Source organism: Miscanthus floridulus, chromosome 9 (assembly GCF_019320115.1).
Source record: "Miscanthus floridulus cultivar M001 chromosome 9, ASM1932011v1, whole genome shotgun sequence".
Lineage (NCBI taxonomy): Eukaryota > Viridiplantae > Streptophyta > Magnoliopsida > Poales > Poaceae > Miscanthus > Miscanthus floridulus.
Window position 1 is genome coordinate 61,224,142 of NC_089588.1, and position 6,726 is coordinate 61,230,867.

The following is a 6,726-nucleotide window of genomic DNA, read 5'->3' on the forward strand; positions in this document are numbered from 1 at the left end:
GATAGAAGATATTTCGAAAACAGCTTTCAGATGTCCTGGTCATATTGGTTTGTTCGAATGGATAGTCATGACGTTTGGGTTAAAGAATGCTGGTGCAACTTATCAAAGAGCTATGAATTATATTTTTCACGAGCTGATCGGCAAGATTGTAGAAATCTACATCGATGATGTAGTAGTCAAGTCTAGAAATCATGAAAGACATTTAGCCGATTTAAGAAAGACTCTGGAGTGCACAAGAAAGCATGGCTTGAAGATGAATCCAAACAAATGTGCCTTTGGAGTTTCGGCTGGTGAGTTTTTGGGATTTTTAGTTCATAAAGGAGGAATTGAAGTTGGGAAAAAGAGCATGGAAGCAATAGACAAAGTTGTGCCGCCAACTAATCTCACAGAATTGCAATCATTGTTAGGCAAAATCAACTTTGTAAGAAGATTCATATCTAATTTATCAGAAAGAGTTTTACCCTTTTCCCCTTTATTGAAGCTCAAGAAAGATCAAAAATTTGTATGGGGTGACATACAACAAAAGGCTTTTGATGAGATCAAACAATATATGAAAGCACCACCTGTGCTGGTACCTCCACAACTTGAAAAGCCTTTTAAGTTGTATGTGGCGGCCGATAGCCTAACGATAGGATCGGCCCTTATGCAAGAGTTTGAAGGAAAAGAAAGAGTCATAGCTTATTTTAGCCGAAAGCTGTTAGACCCGGAAACAAGGTATTCGGCTACAGAGAAACTTTGCTTGTGTGTGTATTACTCATGTACTAAATCATGGCACTATTTGTTGAATTCCGAATGCGTGGTGGTTTCTAGTTTTGATGTAATCAAACATATGTTATCAATGCCGATTTTGAATGGAAGAATTGGCAAATGGATTTTAGCATTGTCAGAATTTAATTTAAGGTATGAATCGGCAAAGGCGGTAAAGGGTCAAATTATTGCTGATTTTATTACCCAACATCGGGATCTTTCTGTTGAGGCGATAAGCATTGTGCCTTGGGCCTTGTTCTTCGATGGATCATCTTGCAACAAAGGTGGTGGTGCTGGTATTCTTTTGATTTCCCCACAAGGAAAAGCTTTTGAGTATGCGGTCCCTATTGAATTTCATGTTACTAACAATCAAGCAGAGTATGAAGCATTGCTTAGAGGGCTTCAGCTTCTTATAGAAGTAAAGGCCATTGCTGTTGAAATCTTTGGGGATTCTGAGTTGGTGATTAATCAACTGAATGGTCAGTATGAATGCAAGAATAATGTGTTAAGAGAATATTATGAGGAGTGTAGAGAACTTTTGAAGAATTTTCTGATAGTAACCTTGCATCATATCCCTAGAGAGTACAATGAAGAAGCAAATAAGTTAGCTCAAGCTGCTTCTGGATATCGAGAGAATCGGGAAGTTTTTGCTATAGAGGAAGATGTTTTAAATACTGATCCAGTAGATGGTGATTGGAGATACGAAGTTACCAATTATCTGAAAAACCCATCTCAAAGGGTTTCCCGAAAACTCAGGTACAAAGCTCTCAAATTTGTGTTTCTTGATGATCAGTTATATTACAAGTCCATCGATGGAGTATTGCTCAAATGCTTGAGTCAGGAAGAGGCCAAGAAAGTGATGTATGAGGTTCACGAAGGATTGTGTGGTGCACATCAGTCAGCTTATCGGATGAAGTGGATAATTAGGAGAACTGGTTATTTTTGGCCAACTATGTTGGAAGATTGTTTTGAATATTACAAAGGGTGTCACAATTGTCAGAAATTCGGCAATATTCAAAAAGTTCCAGCGTCTGCTATGAATCCTATAATCAAGCCTTGGCCGTTCAGAGGATGGGGTATAGATTTAATTGGTCAGATCAATCCTCCTTCTAGTAAGGGACACAAATTTGTACTTTTGGCCACGGATTATTTCACCAAGTGGGTTGAGGCTATCCCTTTGAAGAAAGTAACGTCAGAGAATATGATCAGTTTTGTTAAGGAACATATAGTTCACAGATTTGGGATTCCTCAGACTATAACAACTGATCAAGGAACTCAATTTACTTCTTCAGAATTTTGTGACTTTGCCAAAAGTTTGGGGATTAAGTTATATAATTCTTCTCCTTATTATGCACAAGCTAATGGTCAGGCAGAAGCATCAAATAAGATTATGATTAAAATTATCCAGAAGAAGATTGATGAAAAACCAAGGAAATGGCACTTGGTTCTTAATGAAGCACTGTGGGCTTACCGAATGGCTTGTCATGGATCCACTCAAACGACTCCCTATGAACTGGTTTATGGGCATCATGCTGTACTACCATGGGAGTTACGGTTAGATTCAAGACGAATTGTGTTACAGAAAGAATTGGCAAAAGAAGATTATAAGAATCTGATGATGGATGAATTGGAAGATTTACATTTGATTCGTCTCAAGGCATTAGAAAATATTGAGAAAAATAAATTACGCGTCGCCAAGTATTATAACAAAAGAGTTAGGTTGAAGCAATTCGCAGAAGGAGATTTGGTTTGGAAAACTGTATTGCCGGTTGGAACAAAGGATAGAGCGTTCGGCAAATGGTCTCCAAATTGGGAAGGTCCTTTCCGAATAGTAGAATGTGTACCTGGCAATGCATATATATTGAAGACTTTATTTGGGGAGGAGTTTACCAGAGCTATTAATGGAAGATTTCTTAAGAAATACTACCCCAGTGTTGAGGTTGGTTCGTGAGTGTAGATCAGAAAAACCGACAGAAAGAAAATCGCCTTTGGCCTAAAAGATCGGATACAAGACTGAAAAATAGCCGATATTGTTCATATCGCCTTTAGCCTAAAAATCAGATGCGAGATTGGAAATAGCCGATATCGTTTATATCGCTTTCAGCGCAGAATAGCCGATGCAGTTTGCATCGCCTCTAGCACAACAATGTTTATCTGAAACTGGGTTGTTTTTAGCATTTTTTCTGACAGTCGCAAGTGGAATTTTACCGAAAAGAATCAAAGAAGTAAATATTATTCCAAAAGACGAGATTATTTATAAAAGTTCATCCTAATACAAACTACTCCTCAAACAACTTGTTGAGGACGGATTGGGGGTTTGTGATTTTGGCAAGGGCAGCAGCATGATCGTCGTAGGCCTCCAGACGATCATCGATGTCGTCGACTTCGTCCGGGCGTCCTCCAACGAAGCCAACTGGCTGGGAGGAGTAGTCCTCGTTGGTTTGGGAGGTCATTGCCGCCAGCCCGAGAGAAGCGCCGAGGTGCACACCTTGGATGACGGCCTGATCAATGCGGCCGTCCACAGCATCAAGGCGTGCCTCGGATGTCTCCCCCTGAGCGTTCACCTTGTCGGCAATCTTGTTCGCCGCCATCTTCAAGCGGTCATTCTCCGCAGAAAGGGCTGAGCAGAAAAGAAGAAATGGGTCGGCAAGCAAAGGAAGTCAGGATGACAAAACTAAATGAAGATATCAAACCGGTGATGGCGTCGCAGAATTGTTTCCGCTGGTCCTCCCATTCGGCTTGATCAATGCCGAACTTCTTGGAGACGTCGCCTAGTTCCTCCCGGGCTTCATCCCTCTCCTGGCGAAACTTAAGCGCCTCCTCGTGAGAGTATGGATGGTGTGCGTCTGCTGGCTCTGCCGAGCCCCAAGGATTGGAGTGGTAAGAGCTTGAGGAGCTAGAAGACCCAGAGGAGCTGGATGATGGAGTTCCCGGTTGAGCTACCGTTACTGGAGGAAGGAGATGGTATTGGCTGGAGCTGATGACCCTTATCCTGATGAATGGGAAAGGAGAAATCGGAATTAAGAGATGACCGAGGAAATTACAAAGGGGGCAAAGAACCGAATCATACCCACGACGCCGGCAGCGCGATGCTCTGCTTCCTTCAGCTTCTCCGTCGGCAGGACGCTTGCCACGGTTGCCGCTGTTCGTCATTTGCTTTGACGGAGGTTAGGGTTTCTTTCTAGAATGAATCGAACGAAGGAAGTGGAAGAGACGGATGTGAGAACGCTGAGGCAAAGATAGTGATGAAGGCCAATGGAAGGGGCTATTTATAAGCCGAAGCGAAAGATCGTGGCGAATTCCACGGGGTTGTGGGGCGAGAATCCCGAACGGCGGAGTAGGTTTTCTTCCTTTCGGCTGGACCGTTACTGGACTGGGCCAGGCCTGAGTTAAGTCGAACGTCGCTTGAATATCTCCATAATTTATTGGAGCCAACATTATTCGGCTATACCCTCACAGTATTTGGATTGGATTCGTTCGGCTATCGGAAGAGTGGAGACAATCGGCTACATTCTAATCGAGTAATTTAAGGGAAAATGGCCGATTGCTTTTTTCCGAACGAATGAAAATAAGTGAACATAAAGTTGTTTAATCAAGGAAAAAAGGGTATCACACTTAGAGTTTGTTACAAGCCTAATGTCTACTGGTTCAGAAGATGATTGATTGCTTCTATGGCCTCAGTCCTGATTCGGCTAACATTATCTAGCACTTTTTGATCTTCATCTTCAGAACTCTGGATGCTGGACAACTTATTTTTGATCTGCTGGTCTTCTTTGATGCTCAAAGCTATCTTTAGTGAAGTTGCTTCTATGTTCTTCGGCAGATTGGCTATATGGGCCCTATGAGACTGAATTTTGGCATTCAGTTCGGCTAGTTGAGCTTCTAGTCTGATTTTTTCATCTTCCATGGATCTCAGTTCAGGCTCCAAGGTTGCCAAAGAATTTCTCGTGGTCTGGATATGAGAGTGAAGATCTTTAATCTCCAGCTTTTTCAAAGATCTATCCTTCTGCAGAGCGGCCCTCGAAGATATGTTCTTGGTTGCCCTTCTCACCATAGCGAAGTGATCATCAAGATGGGCTGCAGATTCTAGGGGAGCCTTGAGAGCAGAAGGGATATCTTGATCAATGAGTTCAAGGAGGTCTTTTATCTGGTCTGCATCCTGAACCAGACTAATGGTATTCTTATTCAGCAGATTAATTACTTCTTTTAGCCGAGTCTGATTCTCCAGTGACAAAGTTTGATGAGAAGTGATCTCTTCACCTTTCTCAGTAATGTAGTCCTCAATAGAGAAGGAGTAACTAGTGGTCGATTTAGTGATGTTCTTCTAGACAGAGAGGAAGAAAGAAGGTGTTAGCCGATTGGGTAATTTTGCTAAAATATAGTGTGAGACAAGGCATTACCTGTTGTGCTGATTGGTCATCAGGATGGGTTATACCCTGGCTTGCTGGAGGACTTGATTGAAGATTCAGAGGAGACGGATCTGGAGATTGATCAGGAGAAGTTTCCCTTGCCAGTTCATCTAAGATCTCATCTATTCTCAGTAAAGTAAATGATAATGAGCACAAGAGATAGATGTGGTTAAAGAGAAAGGAGAAGAGAATTGATTGAACAATGTTACCTATAGTCTCATTAGGTTTATGAGCCTTTAAATCTTCAGCCTCATGAGTATCTGAAATTTCTCTATCATGAATTTCTTCATCTTCAGTAGAGACTTCAAGGGTTGGTTCTGCAGGTGCTGAGGTATTGCTCAGTGTGGGAATTTCAACTTGTGGCTGCAATAGAAGTAATGGATATAAAGGTAGTCAGGCTTACTGCTAAGTGAAATTGTTGACCTGATAAGAAAAATAAAAGATTCATACCTTAGGAGGTAGTCTGGCTTTCTTGGTCCTTGGTTTCTTGGGTAAGGGGAAACTTTCAGGTGTTTTCCTTTTGCTTTTTCCTCTTGAAGATGCAGCAGCTGAAGTAGTAGGAATTTTCATGAATGCCTTTAAAGGTGCTGAATCCAAAGTTACAGGAGTTTTCATGAATTCTTTTAAGTCTGGAGCATCAAACCCCAGAGCAGGTTTGGGACCAGCCGGATAGTACTGAATTGCTTTGGCAGGGGGAATAAACTCGAGATCCTGTGCATGACCAGATGTTAAAATAAGAAGTGGATTCAAGAGCAAGAAATGATGAGCATAATAAAATTACCTCGCTGTCAGAGGCAAAATCAGGTTGCAAGTTTTTGCATAAAGAATGAACTGATATATTGAAGATATGAGCACGCCATTCTTGCCACCAAGAGACAAAGAAGGGATGAGCAGCATCTATTAGCCCAAATGGAGATGGTTCATATATTGGTAATTCCCATCCTAATTCAAAGACCTTCTTGACTTCCATTCCTTCTGTTATTACTTCCCTTGATTTTATGATTGTTGAGAAGAGGAATTTTGGAGGCAGTTGGCCGCATCCTAATTGTCTGGCCACCATGTTTGGATAATAGAATTCGTAGGTGGACTGTACTAATCTCCCATGATGAAATTCGGCTGGCAAAGTGCAAGGTTTGATAAAAGAGTTGAAAATCTCTGTGGATTCTTGGCCTGAGCAACCAATTTCATAGCTAAACTTGCAGGGTAGAGTCAGATCTTCATTTTCTCTGTAAGGAAACCAGAGCACATTGCCGAATCCTTTGAAAAATAGCTTGAAGAGATGACCAATGTCTATATCGATGCTTATAGATGCTGCTGCTTCCCCATAAGTCTGGCAAGCCTTAACCTTTGCTGTACTACCTTCAGCATAGTTAACTGAGGGGAAACTTAGGTTGAGGAGGCTCACAGGGGTTATCTGATGCATATATAGTTGGAGCCACATTTGAACTAGCCACCAGGGACCATTCACACAAGAAATTTCTCCACTTTGGCGCATCTGAAGGGTGATCTGATGCATCATATGATAAGCCGACCCTAAAAGATATTTGCCTAATGGGATCTGGGTGCCTGC